Below are 20,736 nucleotides of genomic sequence, written 5' to 3' on the forward strand. Positions count from 1 at the left end.
TTTTATTTTTAATTCATCTTTACAACCAATGTGAGGCTTGAACTCATAACCCTGAGATCAAAATTCATGTGCTCTACTGACTGAGCCAGCCAGGTGTCACTTACTTCAGTCATTTTTGATGTTGGCATTTTCTTCATCATACAGCAAGGTTTCATGTATGTGAAAACAATGACAACTATATGGGAACATCAGCTTGGCAAACAAATTGTTATTGGCTATTGATTGTAAAACACATCCTAATTTTAGAGCTGTTACAATGTGAAATGTATATACCTTAGAATTGATGATTTATAATTTTCCACTTCCCCAGGAAGCAATGCATCTCTTGAGAGAAGGACCTTATCATCTTTAGAAACCTTCACTGGAGGGGCGCCTGGGTGGCTCAGTGGGTTAAGTCGCTGCCTTCGGCTCAGGTCATGATCTCAGGGTGCTGGGATCGAGTCCCGCATCAGGCACTCTGCTCAGCAGGGAGCCTGCTTCCTCCTCTCTCTCTGCCTGCCTCTCTGCCTACTTGTGATCTCTCTCTGTCAAATAAATAAATAAAATCTTTAAAAAAAAAAAAAAAAGAAACCTTCACTGGAGACTACAGACACACGCACACACAACACATGCTCTCTCTTTTTCTCTCTCTCAACAGTTTTGCAAACAAACAAACAAAAATGATTTTGTTGACTGCTTTTGTATAAACATCCCCTGTTGAGTTCTGTGGCATATATTTATTAAATACTCTTGAAGTTATAAACCCTAAGCTGAATGATGGATAGATGAACAGGTGTGTATGGGTTGAGAATAGCTGAACAATTGTTCAGTGAGTCTTAAAGATTTACTCCTCATCATCGATAAATTTACAAATACTGAACTAATTTGCTTTTTAAAATCCAAGAGGTCTCGTCATTTATTTGAAGCCAAGAAGAAAAGAAGTTACTGTTATCCATTAATTCTGTCTATAGTAACCAAACAATATCATTACCTCCTGATGAATTCTAAGCACACTGACAGAACTTTTTTTCTGCATAGCTTACACAGGAAAGAGCTCTACCAGGTTATGGGAACAATCTCCCCATATACATTTTTAAAACAAATAGAATTTTCCTCCTGATGAGTAAGATTACAGACAGATGGAGTGTTGAATAAAGTGAGCAGTTTTAAAAACTAACAGAAAATGTTGCCTAAAAAACATTTTTGAATCTGACTTTGTTCACACAATTCAGCAATCTCTTAACATGTATTTAATGATAATTTAACATGCTGTTAAAATCTGCCTGGGGTTATTTCCAAATCCAAGCACAAAGTAAAGTAAATACTCTTAAATAGATGTTTTTATCTTAAAGGAATCATTGCTTCCTACAAAGCCACAAGAGCTACTATGGGTCCAAGTATCAAAAATCTGGAATTTTTATTTGAATGTTTGGAATTTTTAAAACTGGTCATAAACGCTATTCATAATTGCTTATCTTTGTTTTTAAATGTTGATGAAACATTTAAAGTAAGTTAGGAAACACTCAGTTTGAGACAAGAAAGGAAATATTTTAAAGGCACTACCTTGTCTCATAAGCTTTAACACTCAGTGTTGTTAGACAAGTGTCTTATGATTTGTTTACTGAATTTAACATGAACAAAATATGGCTGGGTGCCAAAATGTTACATAGGAGTTAAAATAAGGCAGTTATATTTATAATGGCAAATGAGTAGTGGTGCCTGGGTGGTTCAGTGGGTTAAAGCCTCTGCCTTTGGCTCGGGTCATGATCCCAGGGTCCTAGGATTGAGCCCCTTATTGGGCTCTCTGCTCAGCAGGGAGCCTGCTTCCTCCTCTCTCACTCTCTCTGCCTGCCTCTCTGCCTAGTTGTGATCTCTACCTGTCAAATAAATAAATAAAATCTTTGAAAAAAAAAGGCACATTAGTAGCAAGCAGTACCTCTTAAAATAATGAGAAACTTTTAAAAAGAGAGAAATGAAAATAATAGGTTAAATACTGTGGTCTAGTGAGTTAGTAAAACACTTCCGTTGAAAGGAACTACATGTATAAATGTAACAATGAGAGCACGATTTGGAATCTAAATATAGAATAGTTCTGATGACGGTTTTCACATAGTGACATCTTTTTCAATCTTGCTTGCAGAGTAGATCTATGATATATTAGTTTGCTGTAGTCCACAAAGAGTCATGATAGGCAGTGTGAGTGTATATGAATATGTATATGTATATGTATATGCATATGTATATGTATATGTATATGTATGTGTATGTGTGTATGCCTATGGGTTTGGGTGTGGGTAAACATACCAAAACTGAGCAAACCCCAAAAGAACAATGTTCTGAAATATTTTGCAATTAAAGTCTCTTCCTAGAAACATCTCCAAAGGCAGGGAAGTAAGGGCAAAAATGAACTACTGGGACTTCATCAAGATCAAAAAGCTTTTGCACAGCAAAGGAAATAGCCAACAAAACCAAAAGACAACTGACAGAATGGGAGAAGATATTCACAAATGACATATCAGATAAAGGGCTAGTATCCAAAATCTATAAAGAACTTATCAAACTCAACACCCAAAGAACAAATAATCCAATCAAGAAATGGGCAGAAGACATGAACAGACATTCCTGCTAAGAAGACATCCAGATGGCCAACAGACACATGAAAAAGTGCTCCACATCACTCAGCATCAGGGAAATACAAATCAAACCCATAGTTAGATACCACCTCACACCAGTTAGAATGACTAAATGAAAAAGTGCTCCACATCACTCAGCATCAGGGAAATACAAATCAAACCCATAGTTAGATACCACCTCACACCAGTTAGAATGACTAAAGTTAGGAAATGACAGATGTTGGAGAGGATTGCATTTTCCACCTATACTGTTGGTGGGAAATGCAAGCTGGTGCACCCACTCTGGAAACAGTGTGGAAGTTCCTCAAAAAGTTGAAAATAGAGGTACCCTATAACCCAGCAATCTCACTATTGTATATTTACCCTAAATTTACAAAGGTAGTGACCTGAAGGGGCATGTGCACCTGAATGTTTATAGCAGGAATGTCCACAATAGCCAAACTATGTAGAGAACCTAGATGTCCATCAACAGATGAATGGATAAAGAAGATGTGGTATATGTACACACAATGGAATACTATGCAGCCATCAAGAGAAACAAAATCTTGCCATTTGCAAAGAAATGGATGGAACTAGAGGGTATTATGCTAAGTAAATAAGTCAATCAGAGAAAGACAATTATCATATGACCTTTTACATGTGGAATTTGAGAGGCAAGGTAGGGATGTAGGGGGTGGAGGGGAATGAAATAAGATGGGATCAGGAGAGACACAAACCATAAAAGACTCTTAATCTCAGGACGTAAACTGAAGGTTGCTAAGGGGTGGGTGACAGGGATAGGGTGGCTGGGTTATGGACACTGGGGAAGATATATGCTATTGTGAGTGCTGTGAAGTGTGTAAGCTTGATGATTCACAGACCTGTACTCCTCGGGAAAATAATACATTATATGTTAATAAAAAAAATAAAAACAATATTTTGCACTTAAAAAAAACAAAGGAATCTAAGTTAATGTCAGGATGTCCAAAACATATTGTATAAGCTTTATTGTAAGTAATGTAATGTTTATTACTTAACAATTTTGCAGTGTTCATTTCTGTCTTATAGTAAAATTACTTAATTTGATTGTATCATTTCTGATATTGACTGGGTGGGAGAGCAATACATACTGAATGAACTGCTCAGAGTGTGTAAGTGTATGCATATGCTACACACTGAAACATAAGTGATTAATCCTAATATCAATATCATTCTTAGAAGCTCAGAAGGTACAAAAACTAAGGCCAATGTTTTAAACATGAAGAAGTTGCACTTAAAAAGACCAGCATTTCATCCTGTGAATACATCCCTATATTCTATACCATAAAATAATTTAAATATTTGATTAATTAAAATATTTGAATCACATAGAAATATCATGATGTTCAAAGAGAATATGATTATTATTTTCTGTATTCTTAATATTATATCTTTTATGTATGGAGCAAATCAGAAGGTATAGTCAGAAATAATTATTATTTAACTGACCAGAGTTTTTACAACGCAAAAATCCAAGGCTACCATATGAGGGAGTCATCATCTGGAAATTGGTTATTCATTTCCCATTCTAATCTCTTTATAAACACTTCTGAGCTAATAAACTAAACAAATAAAAAACAATAAACCAACTAAACAACAATATAAAACTCCACCAACAGGAGGGCCTGGGTGGCTCAGTCAGTTAAGCATCTGCCATCGGCTCAGGTCATTATCCCAGGGTCCTAGGATGGAGCCTTGTGTTGGGCTTCCTGCTCGGTGGGGAGTATGCTTCTGCTTCTCACTTTGTCCCTCATCACCACGTAAGCGCTCGCTCTCTCTCTCTCTCTCTCTATCTCTCTCACACACACACACACACACACTCACTCTCTCAAATAAATAAATAAAATCTTTTTAAAAAATCCACCAACAAGCACACAAATAGAAAAATAAAAATCTACACATTTTTAAACTCCTTTGCAGCTCAACTGTTCTGAGAAAATGAGATTCTAAAAATCTGTGATTTTCAATTCAGAACTGAATTAAGTAGGACAGAGAAGTATAGTATAAAGGATCGATTTATTGATACACATTGCAGCAAGCTTTCTGAGGTGGCAGCTTCCTGAGGCCTCATTAGCAGTTTGGTCAATACCAGGAAGCTTGGCCTAGAACGTGCCACTCTTGGTCTCCCGGTGATTTGTAAGCCTCATAGGACATGGTTATAGTCATTCCTACAAAAGCACTTTCTCTTGTCTGCAACTGAACCGAAGTATTACCCAGTTCACTGCCAGGAATGGTTATGTATATCATTCTCACATAAAATGAGTCTTTGGGAATGGCAGTCTGGCGCTTTTTTAGATATAAATGTAGTAAACACTCATCAGTATGAAAAGATGAGACATGGCCTGATTTACATTTTTAACTGGCTCTCTCTGGCTGCCGTCATATAAAAGGCCATAGATGATCAAGAGAGGTAGAGAGACAAGTTAAAATGCAATTGAAAAAGAGAGACTACTTCAAAATGAATCCTATGAAGCTAGCATTACCCTAGTAATGCTAAAACAAAGAAATTACAGTAACAGTAAACTACAGAACCATATTCTCATAAACATAGTTACACAAATAATGAATATGGTTTCAGTAAATCTAATCTAATACATCATGACCAAGTTGGGTTTACCATAGTTCGAAAAATTTCAGGGCTTAAATTTTGAAAAACTAAGGTGTAAGGTGTGTATGTAAGGTAGAAACTTTTGAAAATTGTCTGTATTAAACTAAAAAGGAAAAATTTAAAAATATATATTATTTCAATAGATGCAGAAAATCCATTTGTCAAAATTAAAAAACAATGTATATTAAACATATTATATTTAAAAAAAACTTTCATAAAATTTGGAATAGAAGAGAAATTCCTCAGGCTTTTAAAGGACACATATAAAAAGATATGGCTTCAATGTCAGCCACCTAAATGGAGTGAGCTGCCCAAAGACAGTATAAGGAATGAAAAGAGAAGTTGTTGGGACAATCTCCTGTTAAATTTAAAATCAGGCAGAGTGGGGATGGCTGGGTGACTCAGTTGGTTAAGTGTCTGCCTTTTGCTCAAGTCATGATCCCAGTGTCCTGGGATCCTGTACCGCATTGGCACCTTGTTCAGCGGGAAGCCTGTTTCTCCCTCAGCCTGCCATTCCCCCTACTTACTCTCTCTCCCTCTCTCTATGACAAAAAAAAATCAATAAAATCTTTAAAACAATAAGATAAAATCAGGCAAAGTAATGGAAACTGTAATAAGAAATTTAATAGTAAATTTTTTTTTTTTTTTTTTTTGAGAAGGGACTATTAAATCCTAACAAATATCCTAATGTAAGAAGTCCGGTGAAATAAAATATATCAATTTGGTTATTGGCTGTCTTTGAAAAAAATAATTTGAGTAGAATTATAGAGGAGGGGTTAGATTGTAGGAGACATGTAGAAGTAAGAAACTGAGACAATAAGCATTAAATGATAGTATTAAGAATTTTGTTGGTAGGGGCGCCTGGGTGGTTCAATGGGTATTAGCCTCTGCCTTCAGCTCAGGTCATGATCTCAGTGTCCTGGGATCGAGCCCCGCGTCGGGCTCTCTACTCAGCCGGGATCCTGCTTCCCCCCTATCTTTCTGACTGCCTCTCTGCCTGCCTCTCTGTGTACTTGTGATTCTCTCTCTCTGTCAAATAAATAAATAAAATCTTAAAAAAAAATTTGGTGGTAAATGGTGGGTTCTATGGAAGTAGAAAGTTCTCTGACTCATTTGAAATCTTTATTTAATAGAAGAATGATAGGCAAATGTTTATTTCCTGAGAAGTGTCATTAAGAAGAGCTTTAAATACACAAAAGGGCGATGCAAAAAAGCATCTTGAAAGAGGCAGGATGGCAAAGGAGCAGAAATAGATTTTTTAGCAAAGATTTAAAGTTCTTTGTCTTTAAATATATGAAGTAAATATAACTTTACTTGTGTTCTTTCAGAATGGTATCTAGAGAGCTGTAGGTTCAAAACTACTTAAAATAGAGTAAAAAACTGTATAGATAAATCACTAGACAGACAACAAGTTTCTCCACATTCTATAAACTTCAGATTAACAAACAAGAATGGAATGTAACAAAACAATAGCTTAGAATAGATCCACGGTTTCATTACAGACAATAGACTCTTGGGTTTTTTGTTTGTTCTATTTATTCCCCTGCAGTCTTTTTCTAGGTCATAGAACACATCAATATTTGTGTTCCTTTAGAACCAAGAAAGATGTTTTAGAATTATTGTAGAAATCAAAGCAATAACTTCTTTTAAGCCAACAGATACTACCGTTCCATTTCACTCTACAATGTTCATCTAAATGTCATCATTTTTTATGAACTTAGTATGCTAACAGGAGCTGCCTTTTACTGGAAGAGACTCAATTGCATTAGCATTGTGGATACTTTGGGAGTTATTTAAGAATGAAGAATATATTATGTGGCCTAAGTATATTAAATTTATTAGATGGGATTTTTGTTTAAAGCAACATTCTAAACCACTATTGTATTCTTTAGCACTTTATATTTGAATGCCCTTTGTTTAGAAAAAGTTTGGATATGAATTTGACTTAGAAAGCAGAAGCTGCTTAAAGAGAAAGATGATATTCCTTCCTACAGATTTTTCAGAAACGATAGACTTCATTTTGCTAAGAACATCAGTGTCATTTTTCTATTGTTTATTTTATTTTTACTAGTCTTAAATTTATCTATTCAAAGGTAAATAACTTGTTCTATTTGTTTAAAGCCAAGTGGTAGTTTACAATTAGAGCTTCTAATCATTATAATTAATTAGACTTTACTACTGTATAAGTGACTTCTATAATAAGACTAGCTCAAATGAATGCAAGATTTTTTTAAATACTTCAACATGAAGTAACAATATAATACCATGAGCTTAAGGAGACACACCTCCCTGAAACAACTTTATTTCTCCTATATCACAAGTATACACACTCATACACAAGCACAAACATATACATATGTATATATGTTAAATATCATGAAATGTAAGAAAGCAGCACATTATACAACTTCCTACCTATGATCTTTGGGTCTTTTTCTGTCTCATGAAACAGAAAATCTGAATCAGAAAATATATATTGAGCTAAGCGGTATAGCTACTACTGCTGTATTGGGAAGATACATTGAGCTCAGCAGTGTAGCTACTATTGGTAATGTGATTAATTATATTAATCACATTAATCACAATGTGATTAGGATTTTCTTTCTCAATTTCTTCTTCCGGCTTTAATTAGGTTGACCTTTTCATATCTTCCAACTTTTTTGTGGTTTCCAGATGGTTGTAGCCACTCTGCAACCCAAGAGTTTCTATATGCCCACAATTAAAAAAATGAATCTTGGCATCTCTTTTTGTATTAATCAGTGGTCTTCAACTGGAGGAAATTTTTCACCAATGAGAACATCTGTCAGTATCCAGACATGTTTCTGCTTGTTATAACTGGAATGCAATGGATAGATGCTACTAGAATCTAATGAACAGAGGTTAGGCATGTTGGTGAAAATCCTACAGTGTGCAGGACAGCCCTCCCCACAAAGAATTACCTGACTCAGAGTGTCAATAGTGTCAATATTGAGAAACCCTAGGCTAAAATGAATGGTATGTTTATATCTGAGCCAATAACTGCAGAGAGGGGAAAAGAATATGTTGATGGCCATAAATCTACCAGTGGTTACTCTTGAAGTTGAGAGCAGAATTCTCTCATGGCATGTGAAAGAGGGAGATGTGACATGCAAAATACTGAGCACAGTCTTGCCAGATGTGATATGCACAAATTCAACAGACATCTACCATAGCCTCTTCTACCACCACTGTTTGGGTAGAGATAACTCTTTATGGTTTAAAGTGTTTACATTCTATTCTGTAACAATAGTTTACAGCATTTTGATTTATATGGAGTCAAAACTTTTTGTATCTTCTCCATTTATCACACAGTCGTAATGAAGTTTATCCTCGAGGGGGGACAAAAAAATCTGAGTACTTTAGGTTTGAAAATTGCATTTTTACCAGAACAGTAGTGCACTATTTTATCTATCTCTATATAAAAAACCACTATAAAGCTCAATAGCCTGTAATAAAGTAGATATAGTAGTTGTTTTTGCTGATCAGTTCCAAGTTCCAGCTTTGCCTCAGCTTCAAATCCAGTCTTTTCTCCCTACTCTGGGATAGGAAGGCTGGGGTTCTGTGAACCACATCTTTCTTGGCCCTTGGCTCTTTGTTAGGCTCTGACCAATGGATGTTAGAGGCACTCTGGAAGTCTGGAGGAAGAAGAGACCGTCCCCAACTGCTTGCTTCCAGTTCTTGAGAGGGTCATCACTGCAACACGCCATCCTGGGCAGCTACAACATACTCTGTCCTGTGAAACCAGCTTCTTCTTGCCTCTTCCGATAACCAGAAAATTCAGCACGAGTTAACTGTGCATACATCTCAGAGGACTGGGTTCCAAGACTGCCTGGCATCTAAGCTTCTAAAATGCAGTAACTCCAGCCCCTTCTCCCAGGGTGGTAGTAGGTCTTTTCAGTTACTCTCTCAGGGCTATCTTTGTGGTTCCATTTTGGGTTTTATTTCAGTAATAATACAAAATATTTTACAGTAAATATCCCCTATTAAAATAATTGGTGTGGTATTGTCTTCTGGCTGGACCTGGCTTGGTACTGTTCCTCTCTATAGTACTGACCTGCTGTTGAGATTTCCTTCCCATAATTGCTCCCTTTTCAAAAATCACAACTGAATTACTTTGGAAAGGAAGTGGGGGGAGGCAGAATAGAAATACAAGCTTATTTTCCTCCAGGAGTTTGGGACTCAATACAGCAGTATCATAACCACAACAAAAAGTCCCTACTGGTGTTTTTTCTGGTTGAGCCAATCACATTAGTGGGGGTACTTGGTTGGCTCAGTGAGTTAAGCCTCTGCCTTCAGTTCAGGTCATGATCTCAGGGTCCTGAGGTCAAGCCCTGGATAGGGCTCTCTGCTCAGCAGGGAGCCTGCTTCCCTGCCTCTCTGCCTGCTTGTGATCTCTGTCAAATAAATAAATAAAATCTCTAAAGAAAAAAAAAAAAAAGAAACAGATTTGTGATCAAATATTGCAGGTGTTTTTCTTCTATCATGTTCTGTATATTTATGCAGTCAGTCACCTATTGACTGTTAATACCAGATGCCAAACTCCAAATGGTTTGGCCTGCAGAAGGAACTTGATATGCCACTTATCAATTTTTCTGTTGCAAGTCATGTTTTTCACATAAGAATTAAACTCCTTATCTTTCTGATATTTTATTTATGACATGAGTAAAAGATGCCTCATTCAGTCTTGCCAAGTCTCACCCTAACACGATCTTTAACAGTTCACTTTTCTCTGTGTGCCGTACTGCTTTTACCTGGGATATAGAGTCCCCGTATTTTATTGTGCAGGGAAATGATAAATATTTACAATCACATTTTGGAACTATTGCCAGATTTAGGCAAAATGAAGACCCATACCAAAGTATTACATTTTTTTTTTTTTAAGATTTAAGATTTTATTTATTTGACAGAGATCACAAGTAGGCAGAAAGGCAGGCAGAGAGAGAAAGGAAGGGAAGCCCGCTCCCCACTGAGTAGAGAGCCCGATGCGGTGCTCAATCCCAGGACTCTGAGATCATGACCTGAGCCAAAGGCAAAGGCTTTAACCCACTGAGCCACCGAGGTGCCCCCAAAGTATTACACTTTCTAAACAGGTGTTAGATAGAGTCTGACATCATCTCTGCTCTTTCTGAAGTCATCATTTCAATACTGTTCTCATGTTCAGTAGTTTTCTTTTCTAAAATGTAGTATTCTTAGTGTCTCTAAATTTGGTTGGAAAAACCTAGTTATCTCCCTTATGAGTGTAAAAACCTGGAACTATAGTTCTGAAAGCTTTTGTCTTTTTGATTCGTTATTAGTTTGTTTTGTTTGGGGGAGATTAATGGCGCCCACATCTACAGGTATATTAATCACATCTCCAATAGTTGGATTATTTTCTCTATACTTCATAACACACATATTTTTGGGAGAAATGACTCAGTGTCTTCAATTTTCTCAAAGAAGTGAGGCTGTTTTTCAACTAGAGGAGATATGAGGAGTATGACTCTATGATGGAAAAATAGATAAATAAAATGCTGTTAAAGTATTTGTTGATTTTCATGGTGTTGATACTCCCACCATGGACAATTTTAAGTTACTAATATGTTGTTACTGAACACAGAATTGGGACAAAGATCTCTGTCAAAGGAAAATGTATATTGGCTCCAGCATACCACTGTGAGACATAAAATATACAGATATTCTGTTGTCCAACTTCATTATGTCTCCCTACTGATTAATCAGAACTCATTTCTAGCAAAGGCAGCCATCCTTAAATATGAAAGTAGATGATAAGTTTCAAGTTTATAAATCATATATTTGATTGTTATTTTTTTCTTACTTATTCTGAGACACTTTGTTCCAAGGAATGCTTTTTAAAAGGCAAATTACTGCAATCAACATGCTTAAACCTACAAAAATCGAATTACTTTGAATACTTCCAAATTTATCATATGGTTATGTGATATCACCTACTGCTCAGAACCTGATTGTAACTCTTGTAAAACATCTGTTTTGATCTGAATCTACTAAATTTGTTGATATCAGAAGTCTGTTGACACCATTTTTAAAATTTAGTTTTTACTATGATTGCTTATAAATTAAGTGACCAGTTTGCATTTACATGATAATTAGTAAAAAGATTCTAGTAGACACTCTAGGAAGAGTAGGTTCAACATCCGATGCTGACCATTGAACAGATAAACTGACAGATTACACATCTTAGGCTGTTTTTCAGATTTCTTTTTATTTTTCTATCTACAATACCATTCTCTCCCACTCCCCCATCAAATTTTCCACTCATTCTCATTGTTTCCTAAAATTTTTGTTGAGCATACACTTGATGTGACTATCTGTATGTGTCTTCCTTTCATGTTTATAGAGCTTGAAATAGTTCCATTTCTCTTTCAAAGGCAAATTCTTTGTTTTTCAAGGCACGAGGATATAATTTCTACATAATAACATGAAAAATTTTAAAGATTATAAGGTAGCAAAAAATGGATGTAAAATATAGATGACCTAGAAAAAATAGAAGATATTGTCTGTTCTAAACAATGGTAATGATAGGAAATCACTTTAAATTGGTCAATGATTGTTGGAGTTTTATTGTGATTGCAGCTCAATTACGGTGTATGATAGTGGTCTTCTGAATTACTTAGAAGGAGTTTTTTCTAATAAAGACAATTTAATGTTCACATTATAAATTCCATGTAAACAACAAAAAAGTTGGAATGTAGGTGGCAATATATAATATTTCTATTAAAAAACAGTACATTTTGTTAGAAAATAGTTTATTGTGCTTCTAAATGCAAATAAAAATCAATCATATTAGATATTAACAATGTGTACTAATTTTGAAATATTTCTTATATGACAGATACTGTTTTGTATATATATATATACATATATATATATATATATATATATATAAAATTCATTTGATCCCTGAATTAAATCCCAAATTAAGACTTACCTTCAGATGAAGAAACTGAGGCACACAGCAATTAAAACACTAATAGTAAATGACAAAACTGAGATTCAGTGTTGCTCTGAGCTAGGATTCTTTTATTTATTTATTTATTTATTTATTTATTTATTTATTTGACAGAGAGATCACAAGTAGGCAAAGAGGCAGGCAGAGAGAGAGGAAGGGAAGCAGGCTCCCTGCTGAGCAGAGAGCCCAATGTGGGACTCGATCCCAGGACCTTGGGATCATGACCTGAGCCAAAGGCAGAGGCTTTAACCCACTGAGTCACCCAGGCGCCCCAACTCTGAGCTAGGATTCTTAAAAGTAACAACATCCTGCATCTTTGCTTCTACTATTAAAATATCAGGAGGGTGCTGAAAGACATGATGTGCTAAGAATTAAATGTATTTTATAAATCGTTCCACTCAGAAATTTTCCTTATACTTCACAAAAATTTCAAAAAAATTTTCTCCTTTAGTTCTATGCATTTGTGCTTGTTCATTGTTTTCTAGAACCATCTTTTCCAAAGAGATAAGGTTAGCTTTTAGAGGAATAAAGAATTTTTCGCAAAGCTCATGAAATTACACATAAGTCTTATGAATTAATGTAAAGACATCATTTAATTTGTTTTAATTTGAGAATTACTGTGCTATTATCATTTCTTTCAATTAATGTATGTCCATTATATAAGATATATATCTATTATAATATATCACAGTATATTATCTTACAGTATGATAATATGCATAGCTTTATTTCACATTGTAATATATAATACTGTTACTGCTTCTGTATTAATTCATATCCGTATTACTTATTCATTGATTGGTACAGAACAGTCATTACAGTAGTTTACTATTTGGCTATCCTGGTTACAATTCCTAACTTAAACTTTTACAATTCATACTCTTAGTGGTCACCAGATCATTCTTAGATGAAAAACTCTTTTACATATATAATAGTACCCGGATTTTCAGCTGGAAAGCCATTTTTTCTCTATTCACTCCATATAATTGAAGTGCTGAAGATCTCACCTGAACTAACCCAATTACAGAACATTTTATCTCCTGGCCTTGAGTATATATATACCCCATGGCAGGGCACATCTCTAGCTCATTGGGTATTAATTTGTTAACAAATACAAAAACATATAACTTAATGTACAGCAAGCCTATGTAGTACTAGAGATACAGACAGCACAACAACAAACAGCGAAGTGGTGAAGGGAAGCTGGGCCTGATGATCCCACTTCAGTCATGACTAAAGCCAGATGTCTGCGTATCCGTTCCACATATCTAAGCCACAAACATGTTTTCATCTAATAAATATTAACATACATATATACTACAATTCAATCCAAAGTTTAAAATTGTATATCATACATATATATCTTATGATTTTGTTATTGTTACGATTTATGTAAACTAGAGTTGACTTTTTCTATTTGTCACAAGTAAAAAATCCCTAATGAAATACCATCCATTACTATTAAGATACTAATTTTGTATGAATTTGGCAATCATTTCAACTTCATTTTACTAAATTTTCAAGCATTTATTTTTAATTCCTTTTACATTCTCTCTCTCCCTTTTTAAACGTCTCTCATTTTCCTTATTCCTCTAATTACACAAGTGATGCTTTAATTCTAGGTAAAATTAAAAAATACAGAAGGGTAAAATAATATCACCTTAATCCCACAATTTATAAATAAAAACTGCTAAATTTTAACTCCATATTAGTCAATATTTTTCTACTTCATAGAGTAGTATGTATACTAAGATACAGTATTTTTAAAATGGTATATATTCCACATAAATAAGTATGATCTGTATACTTCATTTGATTAATACCATAAATATAATTCTATATTTATAAATATACACCTCAAACATTGTCTAATGGTTACACAGTGTGCCCTCATTTGGATAGAACAGTTTGTTTAATAATTTCCTTGTGTTACCCATGTGGGTTGTTTCCAGGTGTTTACTATTATAATTAATGCTACATTATACACTGATAAATAAAAATATGTTTCTCTGCTTCTTAGATTGTTTTCTGTTTGTTTGTTTTTTTAGATTTTATTTATTTGAAAGAGAGAGAAAGTGAGAGAGCACAGGTGGAAGAAGAGGCAGAGGGACAGGGAGAAGCAGACTTCCTGCTGAGCAGGGAGCCCGATGTGGGACTTGACCCTAGAACCCTGGGATCATGCCCTGAGCCACAGGCAGACACTTAACGACTGAGCCACCCAGGTGTCCCTAGATTGTTTTTGAGAACTAAAATTTTAGAAGGTGAATTACTAAGTCAAAATTTATACACATTTCAGAGCCCTTTCTCTATTAGCAAGTGCCAATGGCCCAGAACCATCTATCCCCTTTCCTTAAAACTCTTGCATTCTTTTTTTCCCCCATGGAGTTGAGTTCAGACCATTTTGGGGTCTCTGTCTCCTATCAGAATAGTCTTGAATAAAGTCTTTCTTACCTGTATATCTTTATCCAGTGCAGTTTTTCCTTGACAAATCCTATCCACATGGAAAACAGATTCTAGAAGAGAAGACAAAAAGAGCATGCATTTTAAAATATCAAAATGTATTGAAAGAACATATTGGTAAGAACATTAATATTCACCATATTTCAACCTCCCCCCTTGTAAAATAGAAATGATAATACAGTATGGGATCTATTTCAAGCTATAAATAGAACATCAAATTGTAATGCTAATTGGCCTATATCAATCATTCAATATAGCTTTTGTTTTCAATATATACCGTTGGGAATGCCACAGGAATGTTTCTCAGCAATTTACACATTAAGTTGTTCTTCATCTCTCCAACTTTAAGACAAGGTCCAACTTGACTCCAAACTCTGACTACACATCTGGACTAATTATAGTTTTATCCTTTGGTTGATCCTTCACAACACTTTCCTTTAAAGTTAGATGTCAGGTCAAATAAGCATCATGATTTTTATATTCCTGACTTTCTGAATATCTCACTATTCATGTATTGATAGTTTTCCTGTGTGGAAATATGAAAGGCTATCTATGGTTATCTTGCCAGCTCAAACTTCCATTACAAGGAATAATTACCCAGCCTGACAAATTTTCTCCAATGCTCTTAATACAAAATCCTGAAATTAAATGTAGACTGTTGTTGAAAAAAACCCATGTTACTGAAACCACCAGCTAAATCCAGATGTGCAAGAAACCAAGTTGTGGCCAAGTTATACCAGAGCTTTGTAGGACATAATAATTTAGGAGCATGGACATAGAATCACAAATATTCAAAAATTCCCGAAATGATCTCCTTTTTCCTTCCTTGTTCTTTTGTTTTTGAACAGATATTTTGAAGTTCACCTTTTGATCCCACTTTCAAGGCTTTTTCTTACTGCTATAATTACGGGTTTCTTTTTAATAGCATTGTCCTGAGTAGATTTGTATTACACCCATAATGTATGAACATTTAATAATTTGACACAAGACAGTAAAGGATATAGAATGTGCAGCACATTTCCCTATTATTATTTTCTATCTAGTTTGAGCTTTTTCTGTAGGCCATTACTGAAATGTGGAAGAATCCACCAGGGACAATTTACTATGCCATTATTATTTCTGTTTATTAGTAGTTTCCTTGAGCATAATGTAGGGTACAGTAGAGTAATAGCTTTTAAAAGAAAAAAAAGTAGAATCCTCAATGAGTTTGAATATTTTCAGAAAATCTTTCATTTCAAACTCTTCTGCTTTCTTCAATTAGATTTGTTCCTTGAGGAAAAAAAAAAAAGATTTCTTTCTTGTAGTTTATAAAATCCATGCTTATATATGTGACATTAACATCTGGCTTACCTGAAGTAGTAATAAAATGCAATTGATTTATTCTTTTAATATATAACCAGCTTTTATTCACAATGACAAAATTAAATGAACTATCATTCGCTAACAACTAAGGTCAGTAAAACTATTATCAGTATGGATACCTGAATTATATACTTCCTCCAATGCATTCTCCATACTGCTACTTAAGTGATGGCTCCAAAACACATGTCTAACATTTTGTTTTATTATTACAAATATTGAATCCCTACTATAAATAGGACAAAATCTTAACTTTTTAGTGTTGTGTACAGATTGCTTCAAGACCTACTGGTTTCTGCTCATCTTTCCTTCCTTAATGCAGGAGGCTTATAGGAGGATTGCATAAATCAATGTGGCTGGCAAATAATAAGAGATGCATACATCTAAATTCCCCTTCATTGTAGACACTAGCCAATCTACAGCCTGGGGCTGCATAGAGGAGGGGTCCTGGAAAGACTGCAGGGACCCTGAGGCTAAGCCAAAATATTCGGATGGGTCCATCCTTTTGGAGCTCCAGGATTCCTCACGACCATCCTGTATTGCTTCCTCTACCTCTCCTCCCAACCATACCCATCTATACTGACATCTTATTTTCCAGAGTTACTTCTTCCATTTTGGGCAGTAACATAAACATATCATATTCTTTCGTGAAATTACTTCCACTCAAAGTACTCCTTCTTCTTTGGATTCCTTTGCAAATCTCTTATTCAGTCTTCAAAATCTCCCTCTGATTTCACAGTGTTTCCAAAGCCTTCCTTCACATCTTTCTTGCACACTAGGATCCTTCTGCCACAGTACATTGAACTTTAGTCAATCATTTTTTTTTTCATATCATCCCATTATTGAATTATATTCTAGGTTTATCTTTCTACAAACCTGGGAACAACTTGGGGACAGGATAATGTCATATATATATATATATATATATATACACATACACACACACACATACACACACACACAAACACATGTATATGTATATATATAATACTTATTCAATATACAGAAAAATATATATTCAATATATATTCTTTCTATATATTATATATAGGTATATTCTTCAGCACTTAATGTAGTATTTAGAAAAAGCTAAGCACATAAATCTAGTTGCTGAAGCTGAATTTAGAGGTGTCTTTTGTATGTGTAGTATTAGGTATAATTACATGAGCAACCAACAGTAAATGGGAAATTTCTGTTTAAAAACTGAGGGTTGGAAGGATTGATGATGGTGAACTATTATGATTAACCAAATTTTCAATGAAAATAAAACAGAAAAGGTAGAATAAAGATGACACTAAGTTAGGTGCCAATAGTGTATGCTCTTGTGAGTTAAAAATTTAGATAATTCACACATTTAGTTGATCAAAGTACCGTGTTTTATTTTCCTAATTGCAATAACTACATTTAAGTAGCGATTTATCTTGGTACTTAAGTAAACCTGTATAGGGGAATGGCTAGTTTGGAAGACTGGCTGATTCATGTTCCAAAATCTGTTTAGATGGATTCTGCCAAATAAAAATCAAGGAAAAGTTTAAAACTCTTATGACAAAACATTTCCAATCTTCCAATCTCAGACTAAACATAGCTTTATATTTAACACCTTTGCCCTTTGCTCCGTGTCAACCTATTTCTGGCAATCACTCATTCTGTTTTACTGAATTCTCTCCAAATATGAAATGCTTCCACACACTCTTTTCTTGTCATGCTCTATGTTCTTCCTTCTCGATTTGTATAATTGAAAAGTATTCTTCCAATGCCCTACCCAAAACTCCCTTAAAGAATTTGAAAAGCAATGTATAAGCTCACATATTTTAAAGATAAAATTGTTCATCTGGTTCCAACAATTATAAAGGAATTATGTAGATTGACATATTAAACTGTTGCAACACGTCTTAAATGCAAGCAATGAATGCCAAATACTCTAACCACTTACCATCCATCACCCTTCATTTAAATATCCACGCCAATAACTTCTTGGACAATTTGAAATTTCAAATTGCCAGCTGAACTCATAGTTGTAGGTTTTGAATTTCCATTTTACTTTTCCAAAGAAATTTACCCTAATATATTTTTATGCTTTAAAATTAAAACTATGTACATTTAAATACAAACTATTTCTTGAGAGCATAAGTTCTTCATATGTTCATGTGTGTGTATATTCTTTGCACAGTTGTACTCATATAGTCACTGTACAAGTAAACAGTTAAACAGTTAAACAGGCTATTTGGTTAACTTTTCCACATTTGCCAATTTAATTGTGGAAAGGGGAAGGAGGAAAGAACATTCTGCAAATGATTGCCCCTGTAATGAATCGCCACATGCTTTCCTTTGGCAAAAACACTGAGCCTCATCTTGTGCAGTATGCTTTGGTACTCATGTATACACACAGACATACAAACTCAACGCTCACTAGAACCAATGTCTTAAAAAAAAAAAAAAATCACTCCCTTCTAAAGTCTTCAGAGAATCCTACAAAGCCATATGTTCAAGTTATGCACTGTGATAAGAGGTGTGGAAAGATTGAGAAAGCATGCCAACATGTTAAATAGTAATCAACTTAGTGATTCCATTTATGATTTTGTTTTGAATAAAACCAAATTTAAGGCATTTTATTGGTAAAACAGACATGTTTTACCAATACATGGTAAATTCTTCAACAATGAGTATTTTAAACAGCAGGTGCATTATCATTTGCCTAAGCAGCTTAGAAGTAATTTTTTTCACTTTAAAACTAAAAATCATCGGGGCGCCTGGTGGCTCAGTGGATTAAGCCTCTGTCTTCCGCTCAGGTCATGATCTCAGAATCCTGGGATGGAGCCCCACATCAGGCTCTCTGCTCAGCAAGAACCCTGTTTCCCCCTCCCTCTCTGCCTACTTGTGATCTCTCTCTCTGTGTCAAATAAATAAAATCTTTAAAAAAAAAACCTTAATATTATCTAAAAAATTCTAATACTGATGTCAAATACAGGACAAAAAGTATCAGGGAAGGTAGTAGAATAAAATTATACTTTAATCTTATTAATAAAATAGATAAATGATTTCTAAATAACTGTGGAATTAGATTCTACATGGGATGTGGGTATTGTCTTCTTTGTTCTGCCTATGTATAACTTATATTTTATGTATTTAAAAAAGTATAGGACTTTTAGAAATGGTACAAATTCTAATATTACATTTAAATATACTTTAATTTTCCTAAGTGAAAACAGACATGGTCTCTAATAACTTGAAAATAAGAAAAAATGAGGCTGGTCTTTGGCGAATATTATAAAGTCATTCCATAATTAATCATAGCCGAACTACATAAAATCACTTTAAACAACAAGAATGACACACAGAACATAGATACCTATGAGAACAAGAGTGAATAAAATAGTAACATCAATTAAAATATGTTAAGTACTGTTCCTGCTGGTACATATGAGTCAGAGGGAAAGAGAGACAAGCAGACTCCCACTGAGCAGGGAGCCTGATGCGGGGCTTGATCCCAGGACCCGGAAATCACAACCTGAGCCAAAGGCAGCTGCTTAACTGACCGAGCCACCCAGGTGCCCTAGAAACATTATTTAAACTTTAAGTTTGGGTTATTTTCATCACTTCATTTCCCCATTAAATTATAATAGTGTCCTTAAATGAATCTCTGCATATTAAAAAATAAAATTAAACCAGCTAAATTAAATTCATATCTATTAAACTACTTTCCATATTTTAAGTATTTCTCACTGCTTGTCATTATTAAGCAATCAAACAAAATCACACCAATATGCACAGTCAGTTGCTAAATTAAAAATATGTGTAACTGTGAAACAGGTGACATATGACTTTTAAAACTGAAAATGCAAAAAGTTGATCAAAATAACCAGAGATCAACTTTTAGATGTTTGCTTCATATTATAAAGAAAAGATTATTTTTCAGTGTTATAAAATAAATGAAATTGTTGAATGTTTTGCTTTATTTCACGGCTAATTTTTTTTTCAGTAATAGAATTCACTTCATATCTATATCTCTCACCTCCTATTTCAACCTTAATAATGTGGCTTCTCCTCACTCTGGCAAGCTGCTATCTGGATGATTTACAGTAACCTTGTAATTGGTAAATCAATTTGCATCTTCTCTGTCTTTATCGCTCTTGACTTCTACACAGTATTTATCAGCACAGCCCTTGTCCTCTGTGACATTTTCCAGTCCAGGCATCTATAATGTTATAACTTTACAGTCCTACAATAAAAAACAAAACAAAACAAAAACAAAAACAGAAACAAAACAAAACAAAACAAAAAAACCCCAGAATTTTCATTCCCAAGTATTTCTTCCTTTTTCTTGTTTCCTAGTGGAATCACAATCCAGGTTAGACAGCCTCAAAACACTAGAGACAGCATTTCCTATTCATGCCAAGTCTTATGGTGCATTACTGATAAGACTTGACTGAGATTTTATATACCCTAACTAAAATCTATGTCTTTCCTACTTAATGTTCACCAATTCCAATTAAAAATGGACTAAAATTCTTTACAGTGGCTTACAAACGTCTGTTCTACCTTGTTTCACTTCCTTTTACCATTCTACCCCTTGCCACTTAGGCTGCAAGCGTATAGAGGTTCTTTCTGTCCTTCGAAAGCACCAAGCTTCTGCATTTCTACTTCAATAAGGCTTTAGTAATGGTACCTTCTATCTGAAAAGCACTTTCCTTTTA

General features: G+C 34.5%; 1 long non-coding RNA gene across 1 annotated transcript in view; it reads right to left on the reverse strand.

The window, feature by feature from the left end:
* Window positions 1-14,733, reverse strand: part of LOC116592347 — a 31,888-nt gene extending 17,155 nt beyond the window's left edge. Inside the window, exon 1 of the long non-coding RNA XR_004286456.1 lies at window positions 14,675-14,733. This is a non-coding gene — a long non-coding RNA (uncharacterized LOC116592347). The remainder of the gene's footprint in view (window positions 1-14,674) is intronic.
* Between the last annotated feature and the right edge of the window lie 6,003 nt (window positions 14,734-20,736).

Source organism: Mustela erminea, chromosome 6 (genome assembly GCF_009829155.1).
Source record: "Mustela erminea isolate mMusErm1 chromosome 6, mMusErm1.Pri, whole genome shotgun sequence".
In the NCBI taxonomy this organism is placed as follows: Eukaryota; Metazoa; Chordata; class Mammalia; order Carnivora; family Mustelidae; genus Mustela; species Mustela erminea.